The 18,353-nt window shown below is 41.3% G+C and overlaps 1 long non-coding RNA gene across 1 annotated transcript; it reads left to right on the forward strand.

Moving 5' to 3' along the window:
• Positions 1-15,789: 15,789 nt before the first annotated feature.
• Positions 15,790-18,037, forward strand: LOC133867812 (uncharacterized). The gene is made up of 2 exons (XR_009900195.1): positions 15,790-16,978; positions 17,831-18,037. It is a non-coding gene; the product is annotated as an uncharacterized LOC133867812 (long non-coding RNA).
• The last annotated feature ends 316 nt before the right edge of the window (positions 18,038-18,353 follow it).

Here is an 18,353-nt window from a genome sequence, read left to right on the forward strand (position 1 = left end):
GTTCCGACATCATGGTGGCTCCTCTGGATAGTATCCATGACACTATCCAAACCTATCATTGGGGGTATCTTCACAGCTGCGCCTGTGTGGTGTACACCAGGATGGTTAGACTTTTCTATGCCAACCTAGAGGTGGTGCAGGACAATGACCGCGGGTTGGTGCTATAGTCCACTGTTCTTGGGCATACTATCACTGTTGATCCCCAGATCATCAGTCAGTTCATTGGAGTTCCTGTTCTCCAATTGTCTGCGAACCCTTACAATGAGGTGGTACTGCCTCCATCTATGAAAGATCTCCGAGAGTTCTACTACGCAGTTCCATAGGGAGAGGAGCGCGCCACCACCATCAGGATCGGTGCCTTATCCGCCCCTCATCGCATGTTGGCCAAGATTGTTTAGCACAACCTATGGCTAGTTGTCAGGTGCAGTGGCCTGATTTTAAAGAGGGCTCAGTTCGTCTATGCCATTCATCTTCGCTTGCCTTTTTGCTTGTGCAAGCATATTTTGGGCATTATTTTGGAGGCCCGTGATGAGAGCAATACCGGTCTTCCATTCGGCTGCCTGCTCACACAGATCATACTGCAGTCAGGCATCAGTATTGCTGGCGAGCCCAAAATGAAGATCCAGGATCCACTCTGCAAGTAGACACTGATGAAGTCAAATGCTCAGCTGTGGAAAGATGATCCAGATGACGATGATGTGCCCCCGCCTCTTCCTATTCTTGTCGGCATACCGAGTGTGGCTTCTTCTTCCCAGACTGCACCACCACCTAAACCGAATTTCAGCTATTCTCAGATTATGGAGGCTCTGGCAGCTATCTAGAGGGGCATGAGTTCCATGCAGCTGTCTATGTCATCCATAGAGCAGTCCATCTCCACCATCCGTCCAGCAGTGATGACGAGGACGATGCGCCGATGGCCGAGGATAATTGAGCTTCTTTTGTTTTGTAGTTGTCTTATCTGTTTTTGAGACATTTGTTTTATATTTTGTTACTTTTGTTAAACTCCTGGACTTTATTACTATATTTACCCTCGTCCTTCTGAGACCTTTAGAGGGAGTAATTTTTGTGTTTGATTTTTATTACTCTGTTTTAACCTTTGTCCTTTTGTGACAAAAAGGGGGAGTTATTTTTATTTTTAGACCGGAATTGTTTTTTTAATCGGTCAAGTGATTTTTGTCCCAGAATGGCCAAAGGGTGAGTTTGTTGGTTTGTAATTGGCTGCATTTTGTTGGACAAAATCACTTCATTGTAATGATGCTTTTTAACAGGGATTCGGCTATTTAGAAGTATTTCTAGAAGATTCTACACAGTTTGCAAGTCAGAAAATTAGGTTCCCTACCAGCCGTCTGGACGACGTGTCAAACCATCCAGACGCACATCAGACTAAAGCATCATCCGTCCGAACGACGTGGATTCCCGTCCGGACCTTCCTCTATGTCGAGAAGCTTCGAACTGCTCTAGCTTGCATTCGTTCGGACGATTCAGCAGCACGTCCGGATTACTCTCAGTGTTCGATCAAGCTTTAGGATTTATTTCCAAACACAGATATGGGAAGATTGCTGCAACCGTCTGGACGATGTGGATTCCTGTCTGGACGCGCTCATCCATAAGGCAAATATCGCAATTCAAATCCAGACGTCCGGACACTTGTCATCATGGTCCAGACGCGCGTGCATCAGATATGGAAATTGCGTGCATCAGATCAGCCGTCCGGACGATCGTTCCCCCGATCTGAACGAGCGAAGCCTTTATATGGAAATTACTTGCAGCGGACGTGCGACCGTCTGGACGACAGTTCAACACCGTCCGGACGCCGCTCTCAAACAAGAAAGATCTTCAGGGAAATTTTCAGAATTTTGGTCTTACAGTTGTCTGTCCAGACGGCCTATGACCACCGTTCGGACGGCACCCAGTTTTATCAAGCCAGACGCTCATTTGAATTGTTAGCCTATAAATAGAGGTCCCTAGGCTTGAGAACAGCAAGAATTCGGTATTGAATTCCATTAGTGCTTAAAGAGCTATATTGTGAGGTTATTGAGCTAAGTTGATCTCTCAGAAGCCGTTGCTGTGTGCGCTGTTGCTGCGCTTAAACTGAAGTCTATCTTAGGGGTTGGCCCTAAGATAAAGGATTCCATTGAAGACCCCTTCAGGTAGGAGACCTGGTTGGGAGGTGTTCGTGTTGGGTTACACATTAGAGAGCAAGGTACGACCATTGCATCAGGGGTATGTGAGTGTTACTACTTTGTATTTAGTCTTGTCTTCTGAATAATGGATATCCTGGGTTTGGCTGCCCCGGAGTGGTTTTTCTCATATTGAGTTTTCCACTTCGTTAACAAAAATTCTTGTGTTATTTATTTTCTGCATTATTATTTTGTTAACACTTTGTGCATACACTTGCTTTATTTTAAGAAGTCAATTTCTATTTTTCAGTGTTCTTTGCACATCTCTTCTCATCCCATGATCTTCATTGTGTCTTCCGTTATTCTTTTAAGTTTTTGGACTTTTAGAATATTGGAATATTTGTTGGGATATTTTCTTGAGATAGTGTGCATGAAAATCCTATTATGTCTTTGTGTTGGGTTGATATTAATATATCTAGGTCATTTGGATTTCGATCTTTGCTTTTGTAATACTTGGGCATCCAATTGACGGTTGTCATAATACCACTTTCTTTTTGGGACTAACAGGATCTAATATTTCTTTGTGGTGTTATTTTTGGAAATATTTCTGTTTAAATCTTTTCAGGAATATGTCATCCAGCAGCTCCCAGCACAATATCTGACAGATGGATCCTTTGGAAAACTAACCGTTGTTGAAGTTGGATGTTCAAATTCCAAAGTTCTCAGGATTAAGATGAGCTTTTTCCCCTAGCTCATGCAGAGCCTTTCGTAGCATTCCCTCGGATCTTTATCAGTTAGAGGTTCAGTGGTGAATCTCCTCATTTATCTTGCAAACCAGTTGCTTAGAGGATGTCAATCTGTGGATAACTAGTTTCAGGCTTTGTAAAATCAAGAGATTGAAGGTTTTTCAGTCTATGGTTCCCGGCTTCCTGAGCTAGAAGCCAAAGTAGTACAAATCTAGCTCTTTATACGGATTTCTCTCTGTTACTTGATTTCAGTGGATCAGCAGGATTTAGTACTTGGAGGATTTTTGTTCCTCTCTTTTAGGCCACTTGCAGATTCTTTTCTATTATCCTATTGTTTTAGATTTTAGAACGTTTTAGTCTGTGGATATTATTACTCTATTTACCTGGTCGTTCTGAGACCTATAGGGGGAGTAATTTTTATTTGTTTGGTTTTTATTACTCCGTTTTACCCTTTGTCCCTTTGTGACAAAAAGGGGAGTAATTTTTATTTTTGAACCAGGATTGTATTTTCAACCAGTCAAGTGATTTTTGTCCCAGAATGGCCAAAGGGGGAGTTTGTTAGTTTGAAATTGGCCACATTCTGTTGGACAAAATCACTTCATTGTAATGACATTCTTTAACAGGGATTCCGCTATTCAGAAGTGTTTCCAGAAGATTCTGCATAGTTTGTAAGTCAGAAAATTCGGTTCCCTGCCAGCCATCCGGACGCCCAGCTGTCCAAAGTACCAGCCGTCCGGACGACGTGTCAAACCGTCCGGACGCACATCAGACTAAAGTATCATCCGTCCGGACAACGTGGATTCCCGTCCGGACCTTCCTCTGTGTCGAGAAGCTTCGAACTGCTCCAGCTTGCATATGTCCGGACGATTTAGCAGCCCGTTTGTACGACCCTCAGTGTTCGATCAAGCTTCAGGATTTCTTTCCAAAACACAGATATGGGAAGATTGCTGCAACCATCCGGACGACGTGGATTCCTATCCGAACGCGCTCATCCATAAGGCAAGTATCGCAATTCAAATCCAAACATCCAGACGACAGTCAGCATGGTCCGGACACGCATGCATCAGATTGACAATTTGGACGCCCATCCTCCTGGTCCGGACGCGCGAAGCCTGTATATGGAAATTACTTGCAGCGGACGTGCGACCGTCCGAATGACAGTACCTCACCGTACGAACGCGACTCTCAAACAGGAAAGATTTTCACCGAAATTTTTCGAATTTCGGTCGCACAGTAGAGAGTTATCTTGTAAGGTTATTGAGCTGAGTTGATCTCTCTAAAGCTGTTACTGTGTGTGCTGTTGCTGCGCTTAACTAGAAGTCTATCTTCGGGGTTGGCCCTAAGGTAAAGGATTCCATTGAAGACCCCTTTAGGTAAGAGACCTGGTTGGGAGGCGTTCGTGTTGGGTTACACGTTAGAGAGCAAGGTACGACCACTGCATCAGGGGTATGTGAGTGTTACTACTTTGTATCTAGTCTTGTCTTCTGAATAATGGATATCTTGGGTTTGGCTGCCCCAGAGTGGTTTTTCTCTTAATTGAGTTTCCACTTCGTTAACAAAAATTCTTGTGTCATTTATTTTCCGCATTGTTATTTTGTTAACACTTTGTGCACACACTTGCTTTATATTAGAAGTCAATTTCAGTTTTCAATTGGTATCAGAGCGTGGTACGCTTTGTTATGATTTATTTCCTGAGTGTGATCCTTATCTTCTTGTGACTTCTATTTTTTTATTACATCTTTTATCATGGATTTCTCTCAGTTATCTGAAGAAAATTGTGATATTGAGCTCTCTAAAGTTTTTGCTAAGTTGGATAAAATTGTTTCTCCAAAAGTGCTCAAAAAGGTAAAGCAAGAAAAAGAGTCTTTGATTGTTCAGTTATCTAAATCACATGTTTTGATTGACTCTTTGAGACCTGAGAATACCATGCTATATGACAACATTGATACACTTGAGAATAAATTAAAAGAATTTGAAGATCTCTTGAAAAAATTATCAAGTGATAACTTGAAAAGCATGCTTTGTATTCATTCAGATATTTCTAACAAGCCTACTTTAATTGTTGATGATATGAATACTTCTACTTCACATGCTTCTGATTCTGAATAAAATATTATGCCTGTGATAGTAGATACAGCTTGTTTAGAAAATTCTTGCTCAAATAATCATGTGATGCCAAAATCCAAGGAATCAGGAGCAAAAGGTAAGTTTGTTCCTACTTGTCATAATTGTGGGAAACTTGGTCATATTAGGCCAAATTGTTATTTGTTGAAATCCCACAAGCCTTGGATTAAGCAGGATGCTCTGAGAAAAGGTAAAGTTGAAGATTCTTCCTCATCCAAACAGGTTTGGTTTTACCTTACATGCTGGGACTAGATGTCATTTCCTTTTCCATAAGCATGTCTTTGTTGTTTTTGTGTTTATTGATTTTCAACAAAAAAAAAATTGGGCGAGAAGATGCGGAACTTTATTTTTTTCTTTTGATAGCTTTTCAGATATTGCATGTGTTTTGCCTGATATCTCAATTCGTTGTGCATAGATTAAATATGCTTATATATGATTAAGAGTTTATGCATGATACCTGCTAAGTTTTCCTGTGGCATTTAAGACTCCCCTAAGGTACATCTTTTCCTCTCTGACTTCTTGCTTCTAGAAATTCTAATGAGAGAGATGTTTTTGATTAAGATGGTCAAATTGACAACATGCTAGTTGAACCTAGAGCCTAAAAATTCTGGCACTCTCTAGGTTGCAGCATCACTAGAATCAAGCAGTAACTCTTCAACTTTTTTTTTTTTTGTGCTATATGCTTACATTCACTACTTCTGTACTAAAATAAGCCTTGTCCTTCATGGTGCAAGTAAAATTTTACCTTGTCCTTCATGGTACAAGTAAAACAATTAGGTGCTGCATCTTAGGGGGAGTGTATCAGATGAGGGTGACTAGGCCCTAGTAAGGTAAGGTTTGACTTTTGGCTGATCTTTCATTGATTTTCTCTCTTGTTTGGAAAATTTGGTTGCTTTTTGTCATATCAGTTAAATTCATACCTTTTGGAAAAGTCTTCACACACACACACGCATTGCATGAGTTGAGTAATCTATTTAACATTTCTATCTGCAAGGAAATTTGTGGTTATTGAATACTTAACTCTCATTTATATCTTTGCATATTTTTGCAATGCTATTTGACTGTTTTATCAGTTGATTATACATGCGTGTTCTGAAGCTAACTTTAGGGAGAAAAAAAATTTCTGCAAATTTTTCTCCAGTTTCATATTTTCAGTGTGAAGTATCCAGATGAACCTACTCGTACGTCCGGACGAGCGCAGTCTTGTTGTAAGCTGTCCTAGCGGAAGCCATTTTGATGGTTAAGTGACATGTTCGGATGGGATCTCTACAGGTTTAAGACATGCGTCTCTTTCTCTACCACACACACATATTTGCATTTTTATTGATTTATCATGGCATGTTGTGTGTTTTTCTCGTGGATTTCTCTCAAGATTTTGGCATTCTTTGCACATCTCTTCCCATGATCTTCATTGTGTCTTCTATTATTCTTTTAAGTTTTTGTGCTTTTAGAATATTGGAATATTTGTTGGGATAATTTCTTGAGATAGTGTGCATGAAAATCATATTTTGTCTGTGTGTTGGGTTGATATTGATATATCTGGGTCATTTGGATTGCTATCTTTGTTTTTGTACTACTTGGGCATCCAATTGACGGCTGTCATAATATCGCTTTCTTTTTGGGACTAACAGGATCTAATATTTATTTGTGGTGTTATTTTTGGAAATATTTCTGTTTAAATCTTTTCAGGAATATGTCGTCCAACAGCTCCCAGCACAATATCTGACAGAAGGATCCTTTGGAAAACTGACCGTCGTTGAAGTCGGTTGTTCAAATTCCAAAGGTCTCAGGATTAAGATGAGCTTTTTCCCCAGCTCATGCAAAACCTTCCATAGCATTCCCTCAGATCTGCATAGGCTCAGTGGTGAATCTCCTCATTAGAGGATGTCAATCTATGGATAACCAGGTTCAGGCCTTGCAAAATCAAGCGACTGAAAGTTTTTCAGTCCATGGTTCCTGGGTTCCTGAGCTAGAACCCGAAGTAGTACAAATCCAGCTTTTATACAGATTTCTCTTCGTTACTTGATTTCAGTGGATCAACAGGATTTGGTACTTGGAGGATTTTTTGTTCCTCTCTTTTGGGCCACTTACATACTCTTCTCAAGTTTCCTATTGATTAGGATTTTAGAATGTTTTTTTTTGTCTGTGGATATTATTACTCTGTTTACCCTTGTACTTCAAAGACATTGAAGGGGAGTAGTTGTTGTGTGATTTTTCTCATTACTCTGTTTTACCCTTTGTCCCTTTGTGACAAAAATGGGGAGTAATTTTTGATTTGGACCAACATTGTATTTTTAACCGGTCAAGTGATTTTTGTCCCAGAATGGCCAAAGGGGGAGTTTGTTGGTTTGTAATTGGCCGCATTCTGTTGGACAAAATCACTTCATTGTAAAGAAGTTTTTTTAACAAGGATTCCGCTATTCAAAAGTGTTTCTAGAAGATTCTGTACAGTTTGCAAGTCAGAAAATTCAGTTCCCTGCCAGCCGTCCGGACGACGTGTCATACCGTCTGGACTCCCAGCTGTCCAATGCATCAATTGTCCGGACGACGTGTCAAACCGTCCGATCGCACATCAGACTAAAGCATCATCCATCCGGACGACGTGGATTCCCGTCCGTACCTTCTTTTGTGTCGAGAAGCTTCGAACTGCTCCAGCTTGCATACATCCGGACGATTCAGCAGCCCGTCCGAATGACTCTCAGTGTTCAATCAAGCTTCAGGATTTCTTTCCAAACACAAATATGGGAAGATTGCTGCAACTGTCCGGGCGATGTGTATTCCTGTCCGGACACGCTCATCCATAAGGCAAGTATCGCAATTCAAATCCAGGCGTCCGGACGACAGTCAGCATGGTCCAAACGCGCATGCATCAGATATGGAAATTGCGTGCATCAGATTGACCGTCCGGACGCCCATCCTCCTGGTCCGGACGCACGAAGCCTCTATATGGAAATTACTTGTAGCGGACGTGCGACCGTCCGGATGACAATGCCTCACCGTCCGAATGCGACTCTCAAATAGGAAAGATTTTTAGCGAAATTTTTGAAATTTCGGTTGCACAGTTGTCCTTCCGGACGGCCTATGACCACTGTCCAGACGACGCCCAGTTTTATCAAGCCAGACGCTCATTTGAACTGTTAGCCTATAAATAGAGGCCCCTAGGCTTGAGAACAGCAAGAATTTGGTATTGAATTCCACTAGTGCTTAGAGAGTTATCTTGTGAGGTTATTGAGCTAAGTTGATCTCTCTGAAGCTATTGTTGTGTGTGCTGTTGCTGCGCTTAACTTGAAATCTATCTTAGGGGTTGGGCCTAAGGTAAAGGATTCCATTGAAGACCCCTTCAGGTTGGAGACCTGTTTGGGAGGCGTTCGTGTTGGGTTACACGTTAGAGAGCAAGGTACGACCACTGCATCAGGGGTATGTGAGTGTTACTACTTTGTATCTCGTCTTGTCTTCTGAATAGTGGATATCCTGGGTTTGGCTGCCCTGAAGTGGTTTTTCTCTTAATTGAGTTTCTACTTCTTTAACAAAAATTCTTGTGTCATTTATTTTCCGCATTGTTATTTTGTTAACACTTTGTGCACACACTTGCTTTATATTAGAAGTCAATTTCAGTTTTCACACTAGAAGGTAGGCTTGGGTAAAGCAGAAGAATAACATTCACCCCATGAGGGGGAATGGACGCACCTAGCAGGAGAAGGTGTTCATGCCTAGGATTTGGATCCTAATCCTAATGCATAGGTTTGATTTCTTGACTTTGACTTGTTATATTTGGTATGCAATCTAGGAACCAATTTTGTTTTGTCCCCTATTTCTCTTGAGAGAGCATTGCATGTACTTGTTAGGGAAGACAAAAAAAGCAGGTCGAGCGACTGTTTTTCTGTATTGGCATCATCGAGCTTTCACAAGTTTGATCTTGCCTTGCATATGATGTTATTTCCATATTACATTTTTTTTCTTAAAAAAAAAAATGGGGAGAAATTACAGGAAATTTTTTCCTTGGCATTTCAGATATTGCATGTGTTTTCACTTGATATCCCAATTTATTATGCATTAATCTACTTTTCTTAGATATGATTGAGAGTTTATGACTATATCTACCAAATATTTTTCTTGTACATGCAAAAGTTGGATAGCTTCCTTTCTCATGCGATGAAAATGTACACTATCCAAGACTCCCCTAATGGTACATCTTTCCGTCTCTGACATTTTGTTTCTAGAGATTCTAGATAAGTGAAGAGGTTTTTGCTAAGATGGCCAAATTGACCAAATGCTAGTTGAACCTAGAACCTAAAAATTCTGGCATTTTCTCTAGGTTGCAGCATCAAAAGAATCAAGCAGTTACCACCATGAATTTTGTATTATATATGCATATTTCTGCTTATGTGCTAAATTGCCTTGTCCTTCATGGTGCAAATAAAATATTTACCTTGTCTTTCATGGTACAAGTCAAACAATTGGATGCTGCATCTTAGAGGGAGTGTATCAGACAAGGGTGGCTAGGTCGTAGTATGTTATAAGGTTTGACTTTTGACTAATCTTTCACTGATTTTCTCTCTTGTCTAGAAAATCTGGTTGCATTTTGTCATTTCAGTGAAAGTCATACCTTGTGGGAAAAGTCTTCACAGACACACACATTGCATGAGTTGGGTTGTTTATTTAAATTTTCTATCTACAGGAGAATCTTTGTGCTAATTGAAATCTAAACTCTCTCTTATATCTCTGCTTAGTTTTGAGATGCTATTTGATTGTGTTATCAATTGATTATAAATGAGTGTTCTGTAGCTAACCCTAGGAAAATTAATTTCTGCAAATTTTTCCTCAATTTTCTGCATTTTCAGTGTGGAGCGTCTGGACGGCCTCTCTTTGCGTCCGGACGGGTGTAGATCAGACGGCCGGACGGTACTCCTATCCGTCCGGATGCGTGTGGCTCAAACAGCCGGACAGTAAGGTTAGACGTCCGGAAGCGCTCGACCTATCGGCATGTTTCCGAGGCAGCGCACGTCCGGATGGTGTTAATGAGCAGTCCGGACGGGGACCCCAGAGGCTCTATAAATCCCCTGGCCGCCGCATTTTCACCCTACCCCACCAAAAAATCTCTCTTTTGGCTTTTAGTGAGTGATTTCTCGCGAGTTTTTGGCATTGTCTCGTCCTTTCTTGTCTTTTTGTGCATTACTCTCTCATTCCAGGTATTTTTCTAGCCTTTTTTTTTCTTTTCAGTTTTTTTTTTTAAACTGTTAGATCTTGATTAATTTAGGAACGTTGTTAAGATTATCCAATGCCAATCTGTTATATCTGCTGTGTTAGGATTATTTGGTTTGGTATTATTGTGGACTGCATTGTGATATTTTCTATCTTTATTTTTGGAAAAGTCCCTTTTACTGCCGTTATAATGCCAAAAAAAATTTTGACCTAACAAGAATTTTGTTGGATTATTTTTGGCAAATCTTGTTGGTATCTTTTGCAGAACCATGTTTGCAAACAGTCCACAGCACAAAATTCACCAAAGGACAAAGGGAGATAGAGCAGCCCTCAGAGCTAAGATCATGGACCAACCTGTTATTGTTGAGAGGAATGTGGTCCGTTCCGACATTATGGTGGCTCCTCTGGATAGTATTCGTGACACTATCCAGACATATAATTGGGGATATCTTCACAGCTGCGCTTGTGTTGTTTACACCAGGCTGGTCCGACTCTTCTATGCTAACCTTGAAGTGGTACAGGATGATGATCAAGGGTTGGTGCTTCAGTCCACTGTTGGAGGGAATACTATCACTGTTGATCCCCAGATCATCAATCTGGTCTCCAAATATCTGTGAGCTCTTACAATGAGGTGGTACTTCCTCCTTCTATGGAAGATCTCCAAGAGTTTTTCCAAGCAGTTCCATAGGGAGAAGAGCGCGCCACCACCATCAAGATCAGTGCCTTATCCACCCCTCATTGCATTTTGGCCAAGATTGTTCAGCACAACCTATGGCCAGTTGTCAGGCGTAGTGACCTGATTTTGAAGAGGGCCCAGTTTGTCTATGCCATTCATCTTCACTTGCCCTTCTGCCTGTGGAAGTATATTTTGGGTGTTATTCTAGAGGGCCGTGATGAAAGCAATATCGGTCTTCCATTCGGCTGCCTGCTCACACAGATTATACTACAGTCAGGCATCAGTATTGCTGGCAAGCCGAAGATGAAGATCCAGGATCCACTCAGCAAGCAGACACTAATGAAGTCAAATGCTCAGCTGCGGAGAGATGATCCGGATGACGATGATGTGCCCCTGCCTCCTCATATTCCTATAGGCATACCGAGTGTGGCTTCCTTTTCTCAGACTATCCTGCGATCCCAGCCGGAAGTAAGCTATTCTCAAATTATGGAGGCATTGGCCGCTATTCAGGGGGGCATGAGCTCCATGCAGCTCTCGATGACATCCATGCAGCAGGAGGTTCACTCCATTAAAATCTGGGTAGAGCAGAACCAATTGGACCTCCTGGAGTGCCTCAAGTTCCATCATCCTCCAAACAGTGACGATGAGGATGATGCGCAGATGGCCGAGGATGCTTGAGTTTTTTTTGTGTTTTGTAGTTGTCTTATTTGATTTTGAGACAGTTGTTTTATATTTTACTACTCTTGTTAAACTCCTAGATTATATTACTCTGTTTACCCTAGTCCTTCTTAGACCTATAGGGGGAGTAATTTTTATGTGTTTGGTTTTTATTACTCTGTTTTACCCTTTGTCCCTTTTGTGACAAAAAGGGGGAGTAATTTTTATTTTTGGACCGGGATTGTATTTTCAACCGGTCAAGTGATTTTTGTCCCAAAATGGCCAAATGGGGAGTTTGTTAGTTTGAAATTGGCCGCATTCTGTTGGACAAAATCACTTCCTTGTCAAAATGCTCTTTAACAGGGATTCTGCTATTCAGAAGTGTTTCCAGAAGATTCTGCATAGTTTGCAAGTCAGAAAATTTGGATCCCTGCCAGCCGTCCGGACGACGTGTCATACCGTCCGGACTCCCAGCTGTCCAAAGCACCAGTCGTCCAGACGATGTTTCATACCGTCCTGACGAACATCAGACTAAAGCATCATCCGTCCAAATGACGTGGATTTGCGTCCGGACCTTCCTCTGTGTCGAGAAGCTTCGAACTGCTCCAGCTTGCATTCGTCCGGACGATTCAGCAACCCGTCCGTACGATTCAGCAGCCCGTCCGGACGACCCTCAGTGTTCGACCAAAGCTTCAAGATTTCTTTCCAAAACACAGATATAGGAAGATTGTTGCAACCGTCCAGACGACATGGATTTCCATGCTCATCCATAAGGCAAGTATCGCAATTCAAATCCAAACGCGGACAACAGTCATCATGGTCCGGACGCGCGTGCATCAAATATGGAAATTACGTGCATTAGATCAACCGTCTGGACGACCATCCTCCGGGTATGGACGCGCGAAGCCTCTGTATGGAAATTACTTGCAGCGAACGTTCGATCGTCCGGATGACAAGGCAACATTGTCCGGACGCGGCTCTCAAACAGGAAAGATTTTCAGCGAAATTTTTGGAATTTCGGTCGCACAGTTGTCCGTCCTGACAGCTTATGACCACCGTCCGGACGGCAACCAGTTTTATCAAGTCAGACACTCATTTGAATTGTCAGCCTATAAATAGATGCCCCTAGGCTTGAGAACTACAAGAATTCGGTATTGAATTCCATCAGTGCTCAGAGAGCTATATTGTGAGATTATTGAGCTAAGTTGATCTCTTTGAAGCCGTTGCTGTGTGTGCTGTTGCTGCGCTTAATCTGAAGTCTATCTTAGGGGTTGGCCTTAAGGTAAAGGATTCCATTGAAGACCCCTTCAGGTAGGAGACCTGGTTGGGAGACGTTCGTGTTGGGTTACACGTTAGAGAGCAAGGTACGACCACTGCATCAAGGGTATGTGAGTGCTACTACTTTGTATCTAGTCTTGTCTTCTAAATAGTGGATATCCTGGGTTTGGCTGCCCGGAGTGGTTATTCTCATATTGAGTTTTCCACTTCGTTAACAAAAATATTTTATGAGAAGTCAATTTCAATTTTTCACTAACAAATCAAGGCACTTCATGAAGAAGCCACAGAAAGTGGAGGATGATCAATTCTATAGGGAGCTGCCTATTTTGATGCAGAGCATGAGACAGTGGATGGATCATTAGATGAAGTCCTGCCAACAACCACCAAAAGGAAGGCAAGCATGGGTCAGGAAGAAGGAAGACATTCACTCCCAGAGGAGGAATGGACTCACCTAGTTAGTGAGGATTCACATGCCTAGGATTTGTGAAAAATGTAGGACTTCTAATTTAACAAGTGTGTGCAATAGTTTGCAACAGAATATCACAATGCGGAAAATAAATAGGCAGATATTTTGTTGACGAAGTGAAAACTCAATTAAAAGAGAAAAACCACTATGGGGCAGCCAAACCCAGGATATCCACTATTTAGAAGATAAAGCTAATACATAGACAGTAACACTCACAAACCTGATGCAGCAATCGTATCTAGCACTCTGACGTGTAACCCAACATGAACGCCTCCCAACCAAGTCACCTACTTGATGGGGTCCTCAATAGAATCCTTTACCTTAGGGTCAACCCCTAAGATAGACTTCAGTTCAACACAGCAACAGCACTTGGCAACGGCTTCAGAGTAAGCGTATTAGTACAATAACTCTAAAAGTAAAGTCTCTAAGAACTATGGAATTCACTGCCAAATTCTTACAAACAACATGCCTAGGGGCCTCTATTTATAGGCTACAGGATTCCAAATTCACGTGTGACTTGAATTACCTAGGCGGCGAACGGATGGTATGTTAGTTTGTAATTCGCCACATTCTGTTGGACAAAATCACTTCTTTGTAATGATGCTTTTAACTAGGGATTCCGCTATTCAGAGTGCTTCTAGAAGATTCTGCATAGTCTACAAGTCAAAGAAATCGGATCCCCTGCAGCCGTTCGGACGACGTGATATACCGTCCGGATGCCCAATTGTCCAAAGCATTATCCGTCTAGACGATGAGAACTTTCAGTCCGGACCTTTCTCTGTGTCGAGAAGATTCTAACTGCTCCATCTTGCATCCGTCCGGACGTTTCTACAAAACTTCTAGACGACACTCAATTTTCGACCAGCTACAGGATTTCCTTCCAAAACACAGATATGGAAAGATCGCTGCAATCGTCCGGATGATGTGGATTCCCGTCCGGACACACTCATTCATAAGGCAAGTATCGCATTCAAAATCCAGATTTTCGGACGCCAGTCTTCCTGGTCCGGACGCGCGAGCATCAGATATGGAGATTGCGTGCATCAGATCAACCGTCCGGACGACCATTCCTTTGGTTCAAATGCGTGCAACGGAAGTGCGACCGTTTGGACGATAGGGCACCATTGTCCGAACTCGACTCAGATCAAGAAATAATTTCAGCGAAATTTTGGAAAGCCGATCGTACAGTTGTCCATCCGGACGCCCTATGACTACCGTCTGGATGACGCCTAGGTTTTATCAAGCCAGACGCTCATTTGAACTTGCAGCCTATAAATAGAGGTCCCTAGGCTTGAGACTTGCAAGAATTTAGTATTGAATTCCTTAGTGCTTAGAAAGTTATATTGTAAGATTATTGTGCTGAGTTAGTCTCTCTGAAGCAATTGTTGTGTAGACTGTTGCTGCGCTGATCTGAAGTCTATCTTAGGTGTTGGCTATAAGGTAAAGGATTCCATTGAAGACCCCTTCAGGTAGGAGACTTGGTTGGGAGGCATTCGTGTTAGGCTACACGTTAGAGTGTAAGGTACGACCACTGCATCAGGGATATGTGAGTGCTACTACTTTGTAACTAGTCTTGTCTTCTAAATAGTGGATATCCTGGGTTTGGCTGCCTCGGAGTTGTTTTACTCATATTGAATTTCCACTTCTTAATCAAAATTCTTGTGTTGTTTTTAAATTCCGCATTGATATTGTTTTTGTTAACACTTTGTGCACACACATACTTGTTTATATTAGAAGACAATTTTAATTTTTCAATTGGTATCAGAGCTTGGTTCACTCTGAGAAGAGTAAATTCTTGAGTGTTATTCTGTAACGCCCCAGATTTTTAGACATATATTATAATGGTTTAAATTAATTTGAAAACATTTTTAATAAGGAAAAAGAATAACTACGATTATTTATAAATGTGTATTTTTGTTTGTAGAAACGTTTATAGTTACCATTTGATAAAAACTCAAAACAGACCTTAAACTTTGGAATAACGAAAACAGGGTCAAACGAACTCCGTTTCGGTCGATTCAAAATTCTGAACGCTCATCTTGAAGTCCTCTAGCTACCCTCAAAATTTCATAATTTTTGGACTCTATTTGATACCCGAAAACATCCGTGAAAAATTACACCTCTGAATTGGACGAAATATTCAGATATATAGATTTTGTAGGCCCATTTCTTTTTCTATAAAAACTCAGCCAAGCCCATGTTAGGCCAGCCATCTCATCCCAGCCTCCTTACACATTAATACTGCCCAGTTACTGCCCAAGTTAGAAAGGGAATCAATGATGGCACTCAATAGCTAAGATTCCACTAAAATGGCACTTACACTAAACTAAGGTTAATGGACTAATTATGCTGCGAATATGGAGTAGGTGAGTATTCCATTAGAACCTTCTCCCACCCACAGCACTTGCTGCCCTAGCATGACTCCTAGCCATTAGATCCATTCCAGCTTCAAGCAATCTCCACCGTTCCATGCATCTATAAGAAGAGGTGCAGCCCCATTCGGATTACAGCAGGAAAACCAGCACCTCTCTCTCCTTCCTTCTTCTTTCTTCTCTGTTCTCCTTCTCTTCCGTCCTTCCCTTTACTCTCTCTTACCGAGAGAGACACAAGGAGACTGAACGAGAGAGTGAGAGACCGTGAGATGGAGAGAAGAAACTGAGTAAGGAGAAAGCTGGACAGCAACTTCCTTCTTCATTCTTTCTCCATTTTTCTGCAAAACTCTCCCGGTCTGCGTTATTTTTCTGCAACTTTCTTTCCTTCTATTTTTCTGTTTTGTCCATTGCAGCAAACAGCCATCTCTTCCTCTTTTGCAGAAAAGACAGCAAGACAAAACCACAGGAATGCTCTCCCTTTTTATTTATTTACAGTAGCACGAACCAGCAGCATTTGTTCTCCTTTGCTGCACAAAAACAGCAAGTTAAGTACCTGTTTTCTCTCCTAAAAACCAGCAGCATTTCTTCTCCTTTGCTGCACAAAAACAGCAAGTTAAGTACCTGTTTTCTCTCCTAAAAACCAGCAGCATTTCTTCTCCTTTGCTGCACAAAAACAGCAAGTTAAGTACCTGTTTTCTCTCCTAAAAACCAGCAGCATTTCTTCTCCTTTGCTGTACAATAAACAGCAAATAAAGTACCTGTTTTCTCTCCCAAAACAGCAGACCCGTGACCCTGATCCAGGAACCCGGCGATCTCCGTGACTCCGTTACTGAGCAGCGCCGAGCAACTCTTACAAACGATTCACCCTCTGTACTTAACTAATAGCTCTGTAAGACGATAATGAAGAAGTTGGGACTAGTGTTGGAGAACATCTGCTGTGATGTTGGTCTTAGTAAGCTGCGAGAGTCTTTCAAGTAGTAGAAGCAGTGGATCCGGGCCTTACTGTGACTATAGGACCCAGATCCAATGGTAGCATCCAAGTGGGCCATGACAGGTCCATTTCAGTGAGCCCATAACCCATGAGCTGACCCGGTCCAAACAGTGACCCGAACCCGGAAACCCGACCCGCTGGTGACCCGTCTCCGGCAGACTTTTCCGGCGACACTCCGGTGACTTTTCCGGTAACTTTTCCGGCGACTTTCCGGTGACTTTTCCGATGAATTTCCGAGACCGAACTCATCGTTTTCACTGGATTTTCTAGTGAAAATTCTTAATGAGATATACTAAGAAAATATACAAAGAGGATTAAGCTCGATCCCGATATTAGGGAAATCCAAGTAAGGGAACCCTTTACACCTTCTCAAATTATTATATTATTTTAATTATTCCTTTATTTGCAAAATTTCGATTAACTATTTTGATTCGGTATTTCAAATTATTTTATTTATATAAAGGATTTGTTGGTTTTGATATGAAAGTTTTGAGTATAAAAATGATATTCTTGAAATCGTGATTTTGAGTAAAAAAACCCTCCAACACATTGCCCTATATATACTAGTAAAGAATGAGAAAGTTTTGTGAGAAGTTATACAAGAAAAGAATGAGAAAGTTTTGGGAGAAAAACTCTTTGAGTTATATATAAAGGAGAAATATTTTTGAAAAGGGCACGTGTGTGGAGGAGACTATTATTTGGGCCCTAGACCCGCAGAGATTCGAGACCCTTCAAGATTTAGCTCGGTACCGTAGCTCGAGATGGAAGCGCACCCGCTGGTTCGCTTAGTGACAGCGGTATCTGTCTCTATGTCAGTCTAAGTGCACTTCAATTAATTAGCTGACGGGGGTGGGGCCTGTGGCCACAGGTAAACCGCGTTACTCACCCAAGGTCACAGCAACGACCGCGCAACCCTACGTACACAGGGCGTAATAGTGTATTGGGCATACTATGAGTAATGATTATTTCAAATATATATATATATATATATTATCTTGTGTATAAAAAAGGGAGTTTTTGACAAATGTTTGGAGATTTATAAAAGGGAGTTTTTGACAAATGTTTTGGAGATATTTAAAAGAAGTTTTTGACAATTGTTTGAAGATTTTCAAAAGAATTTAACTCAACTGTTTTATGGTTGAGGATTCCTTACTGAGCATGTTTTTGTGCTCACCCCTTATTTTGTTTTTGTTTTCAGGTTATGAACAGAGAGACGTAGGTGGCCGGGATGGGATCTAGGAATGCATTAGGACATTTCATTTATATTACCCCAAAATTTTCAGTTATTGTATTTTTACAATTAAATGACCGTTTCCGCATTTATTAAAAACTCTTAGATTTTGAAACCATTATTATTTTTATTTATTTAAATCAGCATATTAGTTAAGATATTTGGCAGACCTTACGAATCTTTGCAGTTTAAAGAGAAAAGTGACGAACCTAACCCATAGCGGTTTGGGGGCGTACATATTCTGTTTGACTTCTACCATGACTGATTTGAGTATTGATAAAGTAGCTTTTATTTCTCATGCTATGTTTGTGCATAGAACTATGTTCATTAAACCTAGCATGTCTCATAATCATACTCAGTTTACTTGTGAGGATAAAGGGGTAAATCATTCTATACCTACATGTCACCACTGTGGTGTTAATGGTCATTTTTGCCCCAATTGTTTCCATATTCGTTCTCAGAAACCTAGGAATAAACTTGTGCTACTAGA

The sequence above is a fragment of the Alnus glutinosa genome, chromosome 5, assembly GCF_958979055.1.
Source record: "Alnus glutinosa chromosome 5, dhAlnGlut1.1, whole genome shotgun sequence".
NCBI classification, from domain to species: domain Eukaryota; kingdom Viridiplantae; phylum Streptophyta; class Magnoliopsida; order Fagales; family Betulaceae; genus Alnus; species Alnus glutinosa.